General features: G+C 61.0%; 1 protein-coding gene across 2 annotated transcripts in view; it reads right to left on the bottom strand.

Annotated features, from left to right (window-relative positions):
• Positions 1 to 16287, bottom strand: part of GLI1 (GLI family zinc finger 1) — a 39347-nt gene extending 23060 nt beyond the window's left edge. For both annotated transcript variants that reach the window (XM_054649317.2, XM_077192569.1), the window contains exon 1: positions 15985 to 16287. The gene's annotated coding sequence lies outside the window, so the exon portion shown is untranslated. The remainder of the gene's footprint in view (positions 1 to 15984) is intronic.
• Positions 16288 to 19598: the final 3311 nt, after the last annotated feature.

The raw sequence follows: 19598 nt of genomic DNA, 5'->3' as shown, positions 1-19598 counted from the left end.
ACACCATGCCCTGGATTTTCACATCACCTCCCTCCCCAGGGCTGTGTCCCCCCTTTTTTGTCCCTCCCAGCACCCCCTGTGCCAGCCCTGGAGCACAGGTTCACACACCTGGAGTGAACAGGGACGGGTACAGAACACACACAGAGCTCTGCAGAACACAGAAATCACAGCAGGGACCAGGAGAGCTCATCCTGTGCCACCTCCCAGCAGCCCAGGGTGCTCCAAACTGGGCTGGGACCTTTCCAGGCTCCCACACAGGTGTGCCCAGGGTGTCACTGCCTGTGGGGACACACAGGTACACACAGAACACACAGGTACAGCCCAGAGCACACAGGTACAGCACAGAGCACACAGGTACACACAGAGCACACAGGTACAGAGCACACAGGTACACACAGAGCACACAGGTACAGCACAGAGCACACAGGTACAGCACAGAACACACAGGTACAGCACAGAGCACACAGGTACACACAGAGCACACAGGTACAGAGCACACAGGTACAGCACAGAGCACACAGGTACAGCACAGCTCACACAGGTACACACAGAGCACACAGAGCACACAGGTACAGCACAGAGCACACAGGTACAGCACAGAACACACAGAGCACACAGGTACAGCCCAGAGCACACAGGTACAGCACAGCTCACACAGGCACAGCACAGAGCACACAGGTACAGCACAGAGCACACAGGTACAGCACAGAGCACACAGGTACACACAGCTCACACAGGTACAGCACAGAGCACACAGGTACACACAGAGCACACAGGTACAGCACAGAGCACACAGGTACACACAGAGCACACAGAGCACACAGGTACAGCACAGAGCACACAGGTACAGCACAGCTCACACAGGTACAGCACAGCTCACACAGGTACACACAGAGCACACAGGTACACACAGAGCACACAGGCACAGCACAGAGCACACAGGTACACACAGAGCACACAGGTACAGCACAGAGCACACAGGTACACACAGAGCACACAGAGCACACAGGTACAGCACAGAACACACAGAGCACACAGGTACAGCACAGAGCACACAGGTACAGCACAGAGCACACAGGTACAGCCCAGAGCACACAGGTACAGCACAGAACACACAGGTACACACAGAGCACACAGGTACAGCACAGCTCACACAGGTACAGCACAGAGCACACAGGTACACACAGAGCACACAGGTACAGCACAGAGCACAGAGGTACAGCACAGAGCACACAGGTACAGCACAGCTCACACAGGTACACACAGAGCACACAGGTACACACAGAGCACACAGGCACAGCACAGAGCACACAGGTACAGCACAGAGCACACAGGTACACACAGAGCACACAGGTACACACAGAGCACACAGGCACAGCACAGAGCACACAGGTACAGCACAGAACACACAGGTACAGCACAGAGCACACAGAGCACACAGGTACACACAGAGCACACAGAGCACACAGGTACAGCACAGCTCACACAGGTACAGCACAGCTCACACAGGTACACACAGAGCACACAGGTACACACAGAGCACACAGGCACAGCACAGAGCACACAGGTACAGCACAGAGCACACAGGTACACACAGAGCACACAGGTACAGCCCAGAGCACACAGGTACACACAGAGCACACAGGTACAGCACAGCTCACACAGGTACAGCACAGGGCACACAGGTACAGCACAGCTCACACAGGTACAGCACAGGGCACACAGGTACACACAGAGCACACAGGTACAGCACAGAGCACACAGAGCACACAGAGCACACAGGTACAGCACAGAGCACACAGAGCACACAGGTACACACAGAGCACACAGGTACAGCACAGAGCACACAGGTACAGCACAGCTCACACAGGTACAGCACAGAACACACAGGTACAGCACAGAGCACACAGAGCACACAGGTACACACAGAGCACACAGGTACACACAGAGCACACAGGTACAGCACAGAACACACAGGTACACACAGAGCACACAGGTACAGCACAGCTCACACAGGTACAGCACAGAACACACAGGTACAGCACAGAGCACACAGAGCACACAGGTACACACAGAGCACACAGGTACAGCACAGAGCACACAGGTACAGCCCAGAGCACACAGGTACACACAGAACACACAGGTACAGCACAGAGCACACAGGTACACACAGAGCACACAGGTACAGCACAGAACACACAGAGCACACAGAGCACACAGGTACAGCACAGCTCACACAGGTACAGCACAGCTCACACAGGTACAGCACAGAACACACAGGTACACACAGAGCACACAGGTACAGCACAGAGCACACAGGTACAGCACAGCTCACACAGGTACACACAGAGCACACAGGTACAGAGCACACAGGTACAGCACAGGTCACCCCATCCCCTGGATTTTCACATCACTTCCCTCCCCAGGGCTGTGTCCCCCCTTTTTTGCTCCTTCCAGCACCCCCTGTGACAGCTCCGGGGGGATCTGCCCTCACCTCCAGTGTGCCAGGTGGGTGCCAGGTGGGTGCCAGGTGGGTACCAGGTGGGTACCAGGTGCCATTTCCCCACCCTCCACATCCTCAGAGCACACACACACACAAGGGGCGGCTCCACCGCCCCAAAACCACCCCAAACCCCCCCAAAACCCCCACTCAGACCCACAGGGGTCCATAGGGGCTCCCCAAAAAGCATTGCCTCCCCCGAGCCAAGAGGGCTGGGGCTCTCTGGGAGCCCCAAAACCACCCCAAAACCACCCCAAAACCACCCCAAACCCCCACTCTGACCCACGGGATGCTCCCCCCAACCCCATGGGCTCCACGGGGGCTCCCCAAATCCCGTTGCCCCCCAATTTGAGGGGTCTGGATGGGGCTGGGGCTCTCTGGGAGCCCCAAAACCACCCCAAAACCTTCACTCTGACCCACAGGATGCTCCCCCCAACCCCATGGGCTCCACAAATCCCGTTGCCCCCCAATTTGAGGGGTCTGGATGGGGCCGGGTCTCTCCGGGAGCCCGAAAACCACCCCAAAACCACCCCAAACCACCCCAAACCCCCCACTCAGACCCACAGGGGTCCACGGGGGCTCCCCAAAACACGGTGCTCCCCCCGATTTGAGGGGTCTGGATGGGGCTGGGGCTCTCTGGGAGCTTTTGGGAAGTGCTGGGAGCCCCAAAACCACCCCAAACCCCCACTCTGACCCACAGGATGCCCCCCCAGCCCCATGGGCTCCACAAATCCCGCTGCCCCCCAGTTTGAGGGGTCTGGATGGGGCTGGGGCTCTCTGGGAGCCCCAAAATCACCCCAAAGCACCCCAAAGCCCCACTCAGACCGACAGGGGTCCACGGGGGCTCCCCAAAACGCGGTGCCCCCTCTAGAGGAGGGGTCTGGATGGGACTGGGGCTCTCTGGGAGCCCCAAAACCACCCCAAACCACCCCAAAACCACCCCAAACCCCTCACTCAGACCCACAGGGGTCCACGGGGGCTCCCCAAATCCCGCTGCCCCCCGATTTGAGGGGTCTGGATGGGACTGGGGCTCTCTGGGAGGCCCAAAACCACCCCAAACCACCCCAAACCTCCCCAAACCCCTCACTCAGACCCACAGGGGTCCACGGGGGCTCCCCAAATCCCGCTGCCCCCCGATTTGAGGGGTCAGGATGGGGCCGGGTCTCTCCGGGAGCTGTTTGGGGCTCCCCGGGAGCTCTTTGGGGCTCTCTGGGAGCCTTTGGGAAGCGCTGGGAACCATCCCGAGCCTCGCCCACCGCGGCGCGGCCTCCCCCGCCGGCCTCACAGCGCCTCGGCCCACCCAAGTCGAAGCCTTTGGGCATAAATTTGAGAGCCAGGCGCAGGCGGGAATGGAGGAGGGAGCAGGGGGGGGATGAATCTTCCCTCGCTCTCCTCCCTCCTTGCCAAGAAACTCAAACTGAAACACATTCCTGCTGCTCCCTGCCAAAAACAATCCAGGAGCGCAGCCAGAGGAGCGGGGACGGCTCCAGACGCGAAATTGGGAGCGGGAATGGAGTGAGGGGAGGGGGGGGGGTCAGGGATGGCCGCCCCCCCCCCCCCCCCCCCCCCATTCCCCCTCACGGCTCCTCGCCTTTGATTTCCTGCAAACGCAGCGAGATTTTGGCATCTGGCTCCGGTTTCCTCCTTGGGACACCCGGGAGAGGGGAGGGGATGGAGGGAGAGGGTTAAAAAGGGGATGGGGGCGGTGGTGGGGGGGGGTTTGTGGGGTGGTGACAGCGAGGGGTGGGGGGGACAGACGGACGTGGGCACGGACAGCCCGGGGACACCGGAAGAGGAGGAGGAGGAGGAGGAGGAGGAGAAGGAGGCAATTGCACCCCGAGATGGGGCAGACCCCCAGCACAACCTAGACGGGACAGGGCCCCCCCTTCTTGAACAGCCCAGGATGGGGCAGAGCCCCCGACAGGACAGACCCTCCCCACCCCGCCTTGAACACCCCACGATGGGCACCGAGCACCCCTAGACGGAACAGACCCCCCCGCCGAGCACCCCCCGACACTGCAGACCCCCAAGATGGGACAGAAACCCCCCCCTCGAGCACCCCACGATAGTGCAGACCCCCACCACAGCACCCTGGACAGCACAGACCCCCCCTTGAGCACCCCAAGATGGGGCAGATCTGCACCGCAGGTCCCTGTATAGGACAGAGCAGCCCCCAACACTGCAGACCCCCACCACAGCACCCTGGACAGCACAGACCCCCCCCTTGAGCACCCCAAGATGAGGCAGACCCCCACTGCAGGTCCCTGTATAGGACAGAACCCCCTCCTTGAGCACCCCCAACACTGCAGACCCCCACCACAGCACCCTGGAGGGCACAGACCCCTCCATGACCACCCCAGGATGGGGCAGACCCTCCCACAGCACCCTGGAGGGGACAGACCCCCCCCTTCGAGCACCCCAAGATGGGGCAGACCCCCCCCTCGAGCACCCCCCAACCCTACAGACCCCTCCTCAAGCAACCCAGAATGGGGCAGACCCCCCCCCGAGCACCCCAAAATGGGGCAGACCCCCCCCACAGCACCTGGATATGGCACAGACACCCCCCCTCGAGCACCCCAAGATGGGACAGACCCCCACCAGCACCCCCCAACAGTGCAGACCCCCCCTCAAGCCCCCCAAAATGGGGCAGACCTCCCCCTCAAGCACCCCAAAATGGGACAGACCCCCCCCCACAGCACCTGGATATGGCACAGACCCCCCCCTCGAGCACCCCAAGATGGGACAGACCCCTCTCTTGAGCACCCCCCAACACTGCAGACCCCCCCTCGAGTACCCCAAATTGGGACAGACCTCCCCCTCAAGCACCCCAAAATGGGGCAGACCCCCACCACAGCACCGTGGATATGGCACAGACCCCCCCTCGAGCACCCCAAAATGGGGCAGACCCACCCCCCACAGCACCCTGGATATGACACAGACCCCCCCTCGAGCACCCCAAGATGGGACAGACCCCCCTCCAGCACCCCGCAACAGTGCAGACCCCCCCTCGAGCACCCCAAAATAGGACAGACCCCCCCCCCACAGCACCTGGATATGGCACAGACCCCCCCCCCCTCGAGCACCCCAAAATGGGACAGACCCCCCCCACAGCACCCTGGATATGGCACAGACCCCCCCCTCGAGCACCCCAAGATGGGGCAGACCCCCCCCTCAAGCACCCCAAGATGGGGCAGACCCCGCTCCTGAGCACCCCCCTACCCTACAGACCCCCCCTCCCTCTCCAACCAGGAACGCTCCCACCCCTCACTGGCTGCATCCCCCCCCCCCATCCCATCCCATCCCCTGGGGGGGTCCCCGAGCCCCCCGAGCCCCCCGAGCCCCCCGGGCCCCGCAGGGTTAACAGCCCCAGCTGCAGGAATGCGATGGCAGGGCTGGATTAGCCCCCCCAGGCCGAGCTGTGTGTGGCACAATCCATCAGCCACAGGCACAGCCCCCGGCGTGGGGGGCCTGGGGGGCTCGGGGGGGGCTCGGGGAGGGGGCTCGGGGGGGGCAGGGTGAACACGCACGTGTTTGAGCGTGGCTGAGTGTGGGAGAGGGGATTTGGGGTGAGGGGAGGGGATTTGGGGTGAGGGGATGGTGGGGAGGGTGGGGGGAGAGAAATTCCAAATTGAGGGGGGGTGGGAGTAGAGAAATCCCAAAAGTGGAGCAGAGATACCCCAGAATGAAGGGGTGGGGGAGCAGAGAAACAGAAAAAAATTGAGGGGTGGTGGGGGAGCAGAGAAACCCCAAAAGTGATGGAAAGTGGGAGCAGCAGAGAAACCCAAAAATCGAAGGGGGTGGGAGGAGAGAAATCCAAAATTGAGGGATGGGGGGAACAGAGAAACCTCAAAACTGGAGCAGAGAAACCCCAAAATCGAGGGGTGATGGGAGCAGAGAAACCCAAAAATGGAGAGAGTAGAGAGACCCCAAAAATTGAGGGAGTAGAGAGACCCCAAAATCGAGTGTGGTGTGAGCAGAGAAATCCAAAACTGAGGGATGGGGGAATAGAGAAACCCAAAAATGGAGGGAGCAGAGACACCCCAAAATCGAGGGGAGGTGGATGCAGAAATACCATAGAATTGAGGGGTGATAGGAGCAGAGATACCCCAAAATTGAGCATTGGTGGGAGTAGAAACACCCCAAAACTGATGGAGGTGGGAGCAGAGAAACCCCAAAATCGAGGGGTGGTGGGAGCACAGAAACCCCAAATTCAAGGAGAGCAGAGACAACCCAGAATCAAGGGGTGTTGGGAGCCGAGTCACCCCAAAATTGAGCATTGGAGTGATGGGAGCAGAGAAACCCAAAAACTGAGCATTGGTGGGAGCAGAGAAACCCCAGAATTGAGGGGTGATGAGAGGAGAGACCCCAAAACTGATGGAGGTGGGAGTACAGACACCCCAAAATCGAGCGTTGGAGTGATGGGAGCAGAGACACCCCAAAACTGGAGCAGAGACACCCAAGGATCGAGGAGTAGTGGGAGTAAGGACACCCCAAAATCGAGGAGTGATGGGAGCACAGAGACCCCAAAACTGATGGAGGTGGGAGCACAGACACCCCAAAATTGAGGGGTGGTGGGAGCAGAGAGACCCCAAAACTGATGAGAGGTGGGAGCAGAGACACCCCAAAATCGAGGAGTGATGGGAACAGAGAGACCCCAAAACTGATGGAGGTGGGAGCAGAGACACCCAAAAATCGAGGAGTGATGGGAGCACAGAGACCCCAAAACTGATGGAGGTGGGAGCACAGACACCCCAAAATCGATGGAGCTGGAGCTGGGGTGGTGGGAAGGGGGGCAGGGAGGCAGCTGCAGCCCCTGGGAACCCGGGATACACGAATGCCTGTCTGTCTGTCTGTCTGTCTGTCTGACTGTCTGTCCGTCCGTGTGCACAGCGTGGGCAGCTCCAACACCTGATGGGGAAGGGCTCGGTGACCCCCAAATCCTCCCTCAGGGGGGAGCGAGGGACAGACAGAGCAGAGAGGACAGACGGACAGAGGGACGGGTGGGGCGAGGGACAGACAGAGCAGAGAGGACAGACAGACAGAGGGACAGGTGAGGTGAGGGACAGGGCCACACCCCTGGGTACCCCTGGGCACCTTTTATCAGGAGAATTGGGGTCTGCAATGGGGTGGGCAAACCCCAAAAGCCCCAAATCCATCCAACCCTAAAGCCGGGTCCCTCCCATCCTCCCTGGAGCTGCACAGAGCTGCAGATCCCCCATGGAAAAAAAAAAAAAATCAAATTTTGAGCCCTAAGAGCTCAGCCCGGGCTGGGAAATGCTTCTTTCCCTGAGCCCACAACTTTCTGGGCTCAGAGGGGATGAGTGGGACCCCCCTGTGCTGTCCCCAGCCCCTCCCCGGAGTTAGGCCGGGCTTTAGGAGCGGCCCAGCCCCTCGGCGTGGGGCAGCTCGGCTAATCTGGGCAGGGCTCCACAAAGGGAATCGCTTCAGGTTCAGGGGGTCTGAAAGGGAACGACTCAGGGTCACGATCCCGAGCTGGTGGGGGCTGCCAGGCTCCATCCAAGGTGGTCCCGGGCCTGGAAAAGCTGAGGAAAGGAAGGAGCAGCTGAATGGTGGGGAAAGGGGGGAAAAGTGCTGGTGTGGGGGGAAAGGAATGGACACAGGACTGCCGGGACAGACACACAGACACAGCACTGCCAGGACAGACCTGGGACATCCCAGACTCCATCCTGGGGATGTTTGAGCTGCTCTGGAGGGAAAGGAATGGACACAGCACTGCCAGGACAGACACACAGACACAGGGCTGACAGGACAGACACAGCACTGTCGGACAGACACACAGACACAGCACAGCCAGGACAGACACACAAACACAGCACTGCCAGGACAGACACACTGACACAGCACAGCCAGGACAGACACACTGACACAGCACTGCCAGGACAGACAAACAGACACACAGACACACAGACACAGCACTGCCAGGACAGACAAACAGACGCACAGACACACAGACACAGCACTGCCAGGACAGACAGACAGACACAGGACTGCCAGGACAGACACACAGACACAGGGCTGACAGGACAGACACAGCACTGCCAGGATAGACACACAGACAGGACTGCCAGGACAGACACACAGACACAGCACTGTCAGGACAGAAGGACAGACACAGCACTGTCAGGACAGACCTGGGACATCCCAGTCTCCATCCTGGGGATGTTTGAACTGCTCTGGAGGGAAAGGAGCAAACACAGCACTGCCAGGACAGACACACAGACACAGGGCTGACAGGACAGACACAGCACAGCCAGGACAGACACACAGACACAGCACTGTCAGGACAGACACACAGACACAGCACTGTCAGGACAGACAAACAGACACACAGACACACAGACACAGGACTGACAGGACAGACAAACAGACACACAGACACAGCACTGCCAGGACAGACACACAGACACACGGACACAGCACAGCCAGGACAGACAAACAGATGCACAGACACACAGACACAGCACTGCCAGGACAGACACACAGACACACGGACACAGCACAGCCAGGACAGACAAACAGATGCACAGACACACAGACACAGCACTGCCAGGACAGACAGACAGACACAGGACTGACAGGACAGACACATGGACAGACAGACACACGGACACACAGACACAGCACTGCCAGGACAGACAAACAGACGCACAGACACACAGACACAGCACTGCCAGGACAGACACACAGACACACAGACACACAGACACACGGACACAGCACTGCCAGGACAGACACACGGACACACAGACACACGGACACACAGACACACAGACACAGCACTCCCAGGACAGACACACAGACACACGGACACAGCACTGCCAGGACAGACACACGGACACACAGACACACGGACACACAGACACACGGACACAGCACTGCCAGGACAGACACACGGACACACGGACACAGCACTGCCAGGACACACAGACACACGGACACACAGACACACAGACACAGGGCTGCCAGGACAGACACACGGACACAGCACTGCCAGGACAGACACACGGACACACAGACACACGGACACAGCACTGCCAGGACACACAGACACCCCCCACCCTCCATCCCCGCTCTCCCATCCCTGTCACTCATCCCCATCCTCATCCTCATCCCCCCCAATCCTTCTTTGCCATTCCCGCCTCCCTCGGGGCGGCTCAGAAGCCCCTGCCCAGCCCACCCGGCCCTCCGGGTGCCCCCCAACACCCCCGTGCCCCATCTCGGGGGGCAGAACCCACCCAGCCCTGCCTGCAGCCAGGGCCGTGCCCCGACGCGTCCCTGGACGTGCTCACACACGTGTGCTCGCAGGAGGAGAGGCGGGAGCCGGTCCCGCACACCCAGGCCAGGGATAACCACGAGGAGAGCTTGGAAAAAAGGCATTCCCAGCCCTGCAGCGCAGCAGAGCTGCTCAGGAAGCCGTGGCAGGGCTGGGGGGAGCTCCATAGGTGGTCCTCAGGCCGGCGGGAGACCCTCGTTGTTTGTTTTGGCCCCCAGCACTTGCTACCCCCCTAAAAATCACTGCCCTAAAGCCTTGGCCGGGTGGGAGCAAGGTTTTGGGGTGGAGGTGAGGGGGGGCACACACATGGCAGCAGCTGCTGGAAGGAATTTTTATGCTTCCCCCTCTTCCTCCTCCTCCTCCTCGCCGGCGCTGGAGGGAAGCAACAACAGGGAACATGTGGGACCCATAAAAACCCAGCTCTGAGTCACTCAGGGCTGTGGGAGCCCCTGGCAGGCTCCACTCCCTCCTGTGGCATCGAGAATGGTCCCCATCCCAGCTGGGCAGGCTGGGGACATCCCAAAGGATGGAAGGTCAGATGTGAGAAGCAGCAAAATCCATCCTCACACTGCAGGCAGGGATGGCACCGAGCCTGTTCCTACACCAAAACCTCATCCTGCAGGATTCCCTCAAGGTTTGGAGCAGGGGATGGGCAGGACACTGAGCCTGGTCCTACCCCATCCTGCAGGATTCCCTTAAGGATGGGAGCAGGAGGATGAGCCTGACACTGAGCCTGACACTGAGCCCATTCCTACCCCATCCTGAAGGATTCCCTCTAGGATGGGAGCAGGGGATGTGCAGGACACTGAGCCTGACACTGAGCCTGTTCCTACCCCTCAGCCCCATCCTGGAGGAACAGGAGGATGTGCACGACACTGAGCCTGCTCCTACCCCATCCTGAAGGATTCCCTCTAGGATGGGAGCAGGGAGATGAGCCTGACACTGGGCCTGACACTGATCCTGACACTGAGCCTGACACTGAGCCTGTTCCTACCCCACAACCCCTCCTGTGGCATCAAGAATTGTCCCCATCCCAGCTGGGCGGTCTGGGGACGTCCTGAGGGATCAAAAGTCAGATGTGAGAAGCAGCAAAATCCATCCTCTCACTGCAGGCAGGGGCCTGACACTGAGCCTGTTCCTACACCAAAACCTCATCCTGCAGGATTCCCCCAAGGATTGGAGCAGGAGGATGAGCCTGACACTGAACCTGACACTGAGCCTGTTCCTACACCAAAACCCCATCCTGCAGGATTCCCTCAAGGATGGGAGCAGGGAGATGAGCCTGACACTGACCCTGACACTGAGCCTGACACTGAGCCTGACACCGAGCCTGACACTGAGCCCATTCCTACCCCACAACCCCTCCTGTGGCATCAAGAATCATCCCCATCCCAGCTGGGCAGGCTGGGGACATCCTGGACAAACTGAGGGACTGAAGGTGAGATGTGACAAGCAGCAAAATCCATCCTCTCACTGCAGGCAGGGGCCTGACACTGAGCCTGTTCCTACCCCAGAACTCCATCCTGCAGGATTCCCCAAGGATGGGATCAAAGGGATGAGCCTGACACAGCCTATTCCTACCCCAAAAAATCCCATCCTGCAGGAGCAGGAGGATGTGCAGGACACTCAGCCTGTTCCTACACCAAAACTCCATCCTGAAGGATTCCCTCAAGGATGGGAGCAGGGGATGAGCCTGACACTGAGCCTGTTCCTACCCCAAAAATCCCATCCTGCAGGAGCAGGAGGATGTGCAGGACACTGAACCTGTTCCTACACCAAAACCTCATCCTGAAGGATTCCCTCAAGGATGGGAGCAGGAGGATGAGCCTGACACTGAGCCTGACACTGAGCCTGACACTGAGCCGGTTCCTACCCCTCAACCCCATCCTGGAGGAGCAGGAGGATGTGCAGGACACTGAGCCTGACACTGAGCCTGTTCCTACCCCATCCTGCAGGATTTCCTCAAGGTTTGGAGCAGGAGGATGTGCAGGACACTGAGCCTGTTCCTTCCCCATCCTGCAGGATTCCCTCAAGGATGGGAGCAGGAGGATGTGCAGGACACACAGGGGGCTCTGGCACCCACTGGAGGATGGGATACACCACACAAATCCTGTTAATCTCTGGGATTACCTTTGGCACGGAGCACCCTTGGGGATTTAGGGATTTATTGGGGCAGGAGACCCCTCTGCCTGCTGGGAGGTGGAGGTGGGAGTGTCCCCAGGCTGTTCCCAAAATTCCCAGCCATGATTTGCCTGTGGGATCCATTTGTCTCTCCTGTTCCTTGGCTGGACACTTGCTCTGTCCCCACACATCAACTCCATCCCCTCCAGGATGTCCTCTGCCACCCCAGGGCCACCAGCCAGAGCTCTGCATCCATAAATCCTGGCCAGGAGTTGGTCAGTGGGGTTCTAACACCTGGAAACATCCCCCAGACTTCACCATGGATGCAGCAGAGCTGAAACCTGACTCTGTTTTGTGACTTGTTCCCACTCTGAGGCAGCTATTTTATTTTATTTTATTTTATTTTATTTGTTATTTTATTTTTATTTTATTTTATTTGTTATTTTATTTTTATTTTATTTTATTTTATTTGTTATTTTAATTTTATTATTTTATTTTATTTTATTTGTTATTTTATTTTTATTTTATTTATGTTATGTTATTTTAATTTTATTATTTTATTTTATTTTATATTTTATTTTGTTTTGTTTTATTTTTATTATTATTATTATTTTATCTTTTATTTTATTTTAATCAGCTGTTCACCTTGCCTTGTCCTGCAGCTTCCCAAGGGTTTGGATGTGCCATAAGGATTGGGGTGCTCCTGTGGGAACCCTCAGTCTCATGATGGACCAGGATGTTCAACCCCAAGCCCTGAACAGGGGACAGCAAAAATCCCACCTGAATTTTGGTGGGGATCCCACAAAATCCAAGAATCCTGCCTGGGAGTGGCATCCAAATAATTCCTGAAGTGTGCACAGGTGCACTGGGTGAAGGGCAGGGTGTCCCCAACAGTGTCCCATGAGCACTGGATGTCCCCAATATTATCCCAGGAGCACTGGGTGAAGGGCAGGGTGTCCCCAGTGTTATCCCAGGAGCACAGGATGTCCTCAGCATTATCCCAGGTGTCCCCAACATTATCCCAGGTGTCCCCAAGAGCATCCCAGGTGTCCCCAAGAGTGTCCCAGGTGCACTGGGTGAAGGGCAGGGTGTCCCCAATAGTGCCAGTTGCATTGAGTGAAGGGCAGGATGTCCCCAGCAGTGTCCCAGGTGCACAGGATGTCCCCAACATTATCCCAGGTGTCCCCAACATTGTCCCAGGAGCACAGGGTGAAGGGCAGGGTGTCCCCAACATGTCCCCAACATTATTCCAATGTCCCCAAGAGCATCCCAGGAGCACTGGGTGAAGGGCAGAGTGTCCCCAACATTATCCCAGGTGTCCCTAGCAGTGTCCCAGGTGCCCTGGGTGAAGGACAGGATGTCCCCAATAGTCCCAATTACATTGAGTGAGGGACAGGATGTCCCCAGCAGTGTCCCAGGTGCACAGATGTCCCCAACATTATCCCAGGTGTCCCCAGCAGTGTCCCAGGAGCACTGGGCGAAGGGCAGAGTGTCCCCAATGTGTCCCAAACATTGTCCCAGGAGCACTGGGCGAAGGGCAGAGTGTCCCCAATGTGTCCCCAGCAGTGTCCCAGGAGCACTGGGTGAAGGGCAGAGTGTCCCCAATGTGTCCCCAACATTGTCCCAGGAGCACTGGGCGAAGGGCAGAGTGTCCCCAGTGTGTCCCCAGCAGTGTCCCAGGTGCCCTTAGTGAAGGGCCCTCATTTCTTCCACCCACCTGCCCTTGGTCCCATGGGGTCATTAAGGTTGGAAAAGCCCTCCAAGATCATCAAATCCAACCCAAACCCAGCACTGACGCAGCAACCACCAACCAACGTCCCCAAGTGCCACATCCACACGAGTTTTGCACAATTCCAGGGATGCCAGTGCCTGATCACCCTCCCAGTGAAGGGATTTCCCCTAAAATCCCATCTAAACCTGCCTAAAAGTGCTGCGGCTTGCCAGGCTCTGGAGAGCGAGGCGCGGGTCCCAGCCGGAGCTCCCCGCCCGCCTCTCCCCAGCCTGTCCCGCCCGGCGGGAGCGTCACAAGGTGTCCGTGCTGACTCACTCCGCGATGGAAACTTCTCTAACTCCAGGGAGATCCTCGCAGGCTCAGCCAGCTCCAGCACGGAGTTTATTCCACCGCCTCCCACCACACCAGCCCTGGGGGCCCGCAGAGGCTCGGCTCCCAAAATCCTGGGTTTTGTGATGGGAAAGACCCTGGAGAATGGGGGAAATGAGGATTCCCTCCAAGAAACCAGACCCTGTCTGCACAGAGGCAGCCTCTGCCTCTCAGCTGGACGCAGCAGGAAAACTGGAAAGCTTTCCTAGGTCTGAGTTTCTGAAGTTTCATCCAGCTGCTTCCTCCTCCCTTCCCCCAAACCTCAGTGCCCACCCGCATCCATCGGCTCAGGTTTGGCACAGGCAGGAGAGCGGGAGGAAACTGCTGGAATCGCTTGGGATCCCACAAAATCCCAAAATCCAGGTCCCCCAAATCGCTTGCAGGGCTGGGAGCAGGACCCCAGCTGCGGTTGGAGAATCCAGGAGTTTCCCGGTCCCCAAATTCAGCATTGGAATGTCAGAGCCATTCCTCGGCCGCCTTCTCTCTGTCCTCACCATCCTCCCAGGAGAGGCTGCAGCACTTGGAGCTGCCAGAGTCTCGCTGGGTGTCCCCAAATTCCACAGGAATCGCTCGGCTCCATCCTCCCCATCCTCCCAGGAGAGGCTGCACCCAGAGCCGCGCTGGGTGTCCCCCAAATTCCACAGGAATTGCTCGGCTCCATCCTCCCCATCCTCCCAGGAGAGGCTGCAGCACTCAGGCTGCCAGAGCAGTGCCTGGGTGTCCCCAAATTTCACAAGAATCGCTCGGCTCTGTCCTCCTCATCCTCCCAGGGACTGCCAGCACCGTGCTGGGTGTCCCCAAAATTCTATAGGAATCGCTCGGCTCCGTCCTCCTCATCCTCCCAGGGACTGCCAGAGCCGCGCTGGGTGTCCCCAAAATTCCACAGGAATAGCTCGGCTCCTTCCTCCTCATCCTCCCATGGGAGGCTGCAGCCCCCAGAACTGCCAGCACCGTGCTGGGTGTCCCCCAAACTCCACAGGAATCGCTCAGCTCCATCCTCCTCATCCTCCCAGGGACTGCCAGAGCTGTGCTGGGTGTCCCCCAAATTCTACAGGAATCGCTCAGCTCCATCCTCCTCATCCTCCCCGGAGAGGCTGCAGCCCTCGGGCTGCCGGAGCCGTGCTGGGTGTCCCCCAGACTCCATCGCTCAGCTCCTTCCTCCCCATCCCCTCCATCGCCCTCCTTTGGGGACAGGCGCGGCCCCGCAGCGCCGAGTGCCACCGCACGGCCTGGCAGGACACCAGGGGGGCTGGCAGCACCCACTGTGGCCGTGCCAACCCCCCCGGAGCCGTGCCAGGGCCCCGGGAACAGCGGGTGCTGCCCGTGGGCTCCATCCACAGCTCCGGGCCCACGAGGAGGCGGCTGCTGGGGCACCGCGGGCACCGGCCCGGTGGGATGCGAGGCTCAGGGTGGCCGGGGCTGGCAGGGTGGGTGGCACAGCTGGCACAGCCCCCCCGGGACAGTCCTGAGGCTGCTGCGTCACCGCGGCCGGGAGAGAAACTTTCCCTGGGTCGCTGCTCGCAGTTCACCATCCCCAATCCGGGCAGAGCCGGCGGCACCCAGCAACACCAGTAACACCCAGTAACAACCAGTAAGACCCAGTAGGACCCGGTAAGACCCAGCAGGACCCGGTAGCACTGAGCAGTGCTCGGAGCTCCCCAGCTCCGAGCCGGCCTCTCCTTTCCGCGGCTGCCCCGCTCCCAGCCCACCCACACACACCGAGCCCATCTCCCACCCACCGGCAGCGCTCAAAGCGCGGCGGGAGCGTGCGGACGTGGGCGGGAGCACGAGGGGACGTGACGGGGCACGCGTGGGGCTGATCCCCTCTGCCCGCCCCGCGTGGCCGGGCCCCCCACGCCGCTCAAAGTCCCGGTTCCCCCCGTGGAACCCACGGCACGGCCCGAAAAGGGATCGGCGCCACCCCGGCAGGGAGAATCCCTCGGCCCGGACCCTCCCGACGGTTCCTACCTCCGGGGGGGGATCCGAGCGGCTCCGTGGGCTCCGCGCCCCCCGTTCCCCCGCTGGCGTTGGCGGCGCTTGGCTCCGGGAGAGAAGCGGCACATCCAGGGGGGGACGGCGGCGGCCGGGATGGATGGGGCGGGACGGGACGGGACGGGACGGGACGGCGCCCCCCGCACTCCCCCGGCCCGCCCCGGGCGCCCGCAGGGAGTTCCCGGAGCGCCGCGGGGGCGGCGGATCCCGGCGGGTCCCGCTCCGCCAACTGCGGCGGATCCCGGCGGCGGCGGCGGCGCCGATCGCGCTCGGGACGGAGACCCCGGCCGGGAGCGGCGGCGCCGAAAACCCGGGATGGATCCGGGACACGCACGGGCCCGGTCCCAGCTCGCTCCCGGCCGCCAGAACCCCACGCGTGTCCGTGGGGAGAGCGACAGGAACCGCACTATCTCAGCCACGCGTGTCTGTGGGGAGAGCGGCGGGTCCCGCACGATCTCAGCCACGCGTGTCCGTGGGGAGAGCGGCGGGTCCCGCACTATTTCAGCCACGCGTGTCCGTGGGGAGAGCGCCAATCCCCGCACTCTCCCGGCCGCCAGAACTCCACGCGTGTCTGTGGGGAGAGCAGCGGGTCCTGCTCGCTCTCACTCACGCGTGTCCGTGGGGCGAACGCCGGTCCCCACATTCCCCGGCCGGCAGAACCCCACGCGTATCCGTGGGGAGAGCGACGGGAACCGCACGTTCTCACTCACGCGTGTCCGTGGGGAGAGCGCCGGTCCCTGCACGCTCACGGCCGCCAAAACTCCACGCGTGTCTGTGGGGAGAGCAGCGCGTCCCGCACGTTCTGACCCACGCGTGTCTGTGGAGAGAGCGGCAGGTCCCGCTCGATCCCGGCCGCCAGAACTCCACGCGTGCCCGGGGGAGAGCAGCGAGGGGTCCCGCACGCTCTCCCCCACGCGTGTCCGCCCGCACGGCCCCGCGCGTTGCAGAACACGCGGGCAGAGGTGGGGACACGCGTGGCCGCTCGCACCCGCGGGGTTCAGGCAGCGGGAGCGCGCGTGGGGGACCCCCGTGAGCACGCAGCGGTGCCCACTCGCGTCAGGGACCACGCGTAAAAGTGCAAGCGTGAACACACGCGTGTGCGAGCGGGGGCGCAACCCACACGGGGGACACAGCCCAGGTGATCGTGGGGGTGACATCCTCCAGCCCACGGACACGCGGGGGACACAGGCAGCACCCCACGGACACACAGGGGGTCCAGGACACGCACACGGGGGGCACAGCCCACCCACGGGGGGGGTCCCAGCCCCCAGCCCACGCACAGGCAGGGGACACAGCCCGCACACGAACACGCGCGGGTGGCAGAGCCCACGGACACGCGGGGAGAGCGCCCCGCAGCCCACGGACACGCAGGGGCGGGAGGCACAGCGAGGATGCCACACACACTCAAAGGGCACAAACCACGCACCCGCCGGGTGGCGCTGCCACACCCCCGCGGAGGGACACGGCCCACGCACACGCGTGGCCACCCTCCCATCCCCTAACCCTGAGCCGGTTATAAAATAATTGATAATTTATAAAAATGATAAATATTGATATGAAATAAACATCGCCCGCTCTGTTCTGCACACGCGGGGAAGGCACAGCCACGCACCCGGGTGGGGGTGGGGTCACACCCTGCTGCCCACGCGCGCTCGTGGGACCCTTCCCATCCCCTAACCCTGACCCTGTTATAAAAAAAATTATAATTTATAAGAATTATAAGTATTTATTTGAAATAAACATCGCCCGTTCTGTTCCGCACACGCGGGGAAGGCACCCGGGGTTGGGGTTCAGCCCCTGCTGCCCACGCGCGCTCGTGGGACCCCTCCCACAGCCCGGGGGTCGCGGCCGGGGCCGGGCGGGGGTCGGGGCCGGACCGGGGGCAGCCACGGGAGGGCAGCGCCCCCTGGTGGCGGCGGGAGGCGCTGCCCGAGCCGGTGCCGCCCGTGATCGGGGGAGCCCCGAGAGTGGCGGGGCCGTGATCGGGGGAGTCCCGAGAGTGGCGGGGCCGTGATCGGGGGAGTCCCGAGAGTGGCGGGACCGTGATCGGGGGAGTCCCGAGAGTGGCGGGACCGTGACCGAGCCCCGAGATTGGCGGGGCCGTGACCGGGGGAGCCCCGGGGGTGGCGGGACCGTGAGCGGGAGAGCCCCGAGAGTGGCGGGGACGTGACCGGGGGAGCCCCGAGAGTGGCGGGACCGTGACCGGGAGAGCCCCGGGAGTGGCGGGGCCGTGAGCGGGGGAGCCCCGGGGGTGGCGGGGCCGTGACTGCGGCGAGCCCGGAGCTGCTTACCGGGATTGCCCCGCCAGGAGCTCCGGTGTCCCCGGCATAGCCCGTCCCCTGTCCCACCGGTGTCCCTCAGTGTCCCCCGGTGTCCCTCGGTGTCCCCCGGTGTCCCTCAGTGTCCCCCGGTGTCCCCGGAGCTCCCGGTGTCACCGCTCCGGGACCCCCAGGGCGGAGGAGCAGCACCGGGACCGCAATGAGGATTTCAGGAGCCCTCAGCTCGCAGCCGTGCCCTGCAGAATCCATTCCCTGCCTCAGTTTCCCTCTCCCGGCAGAATCCATTCCCTGCCTCAGTTTCCCTCTCCCGGCAGAATCCATTCCCTGCCTCAGTTTCCCTTCCCCTGCAGAATCCATTCCCTGCCTCAGTTTCCTTCCCCTGCAGAATCCATTCCCTGCCTCAGTTTCCCTCCCTCTGCAGAATCCATTCCCTGCCTCAGTTTCCTTCCCCTGCAGAATCCATTCCCTGCCTCAGTTTCCCTCCCTCTGCAGAATCCATTCCCTGCCTCAGTTTCCCTCTCCCTGCAGAATCCATTCCCTGCCTCAGTTTCCCTTCCCCTGCAGAATCCATTCCCTGCCTCAGTTTCCCTCTCCCTGCAGAATCCATTCCCTGCCTCAGTTTCCCTCCCTCTGCAGAATCCATTCCCTGCCTCAGTTTCCTTCCCCTGCAGAATCCATTCCCTGCCTCAGTTTCCCTCCCCCGGCAGAATCCATTCCCTGCCTCAGTTTCCTTCCCCTGCAGAATCCATTCCCTGCCTCAGTTTCCCTTTCCCTGCAGAATCCATTCCCTGCCTCAGTTTCCTTCCCCTGCAGAATCCATTCCCTGCCTCAGTTTCCCTTTCCCTGCAGAATCCATTCCCTGCCTCAGTTTCCTTCCCCTGCAGAATCCATTCCCTGCCTCAGTTTCCCTCCCCCGGCAGAATCCATTCCCTGCCTCAGTTTCCCTCCCCTCTGGCCCCACCTGATTTCCTTCCCCGCCGCCCCCTCAGCACAGCGAGGATGAGGAGGGGTCTCTGCTCTCCGCGGAGGTGACAACACCTGAAGGGTCACCCCCTTCACCTGGCAGCGGGGGGGACAACCAGGGGGGTCCTGGGGTGCCCCCAGACTCTGCCATGGCTCCAGCCAGGTGAGGGGTGGGCACAGGTGAGGGGTGGGCACAGGTGAGGGCTGGGCACAGGTGAGGGGTGAAGAGCACAGGTGAGGGATGGGCACAGGTGAGGGGTGGAGGGCACAGGTGAGGGGGTGAAGGGCACAGGTGAGGGATGGGCACAGGTGAGGGGTGAAGAGCACAGGTGAGGGTTTGGCACAGGT

This window comes from Agelaius phoeniceus, chromosome 35 (assembly GCF_051311805.1).
Source record: "Agelaius phoeniceus isolate bAgePho1 chromosome 35, bAgePho1.hap1, whole genome shotgun sequence".
NCBI lineage: Eukaryota > Metazoa > Chordata > Aves > Passeriformes > Icteridae > Agelaius > Agelaius phoeniceus.
This window is presented reverse-complemented; position numbering and strand designations above follow the sequence as displayed.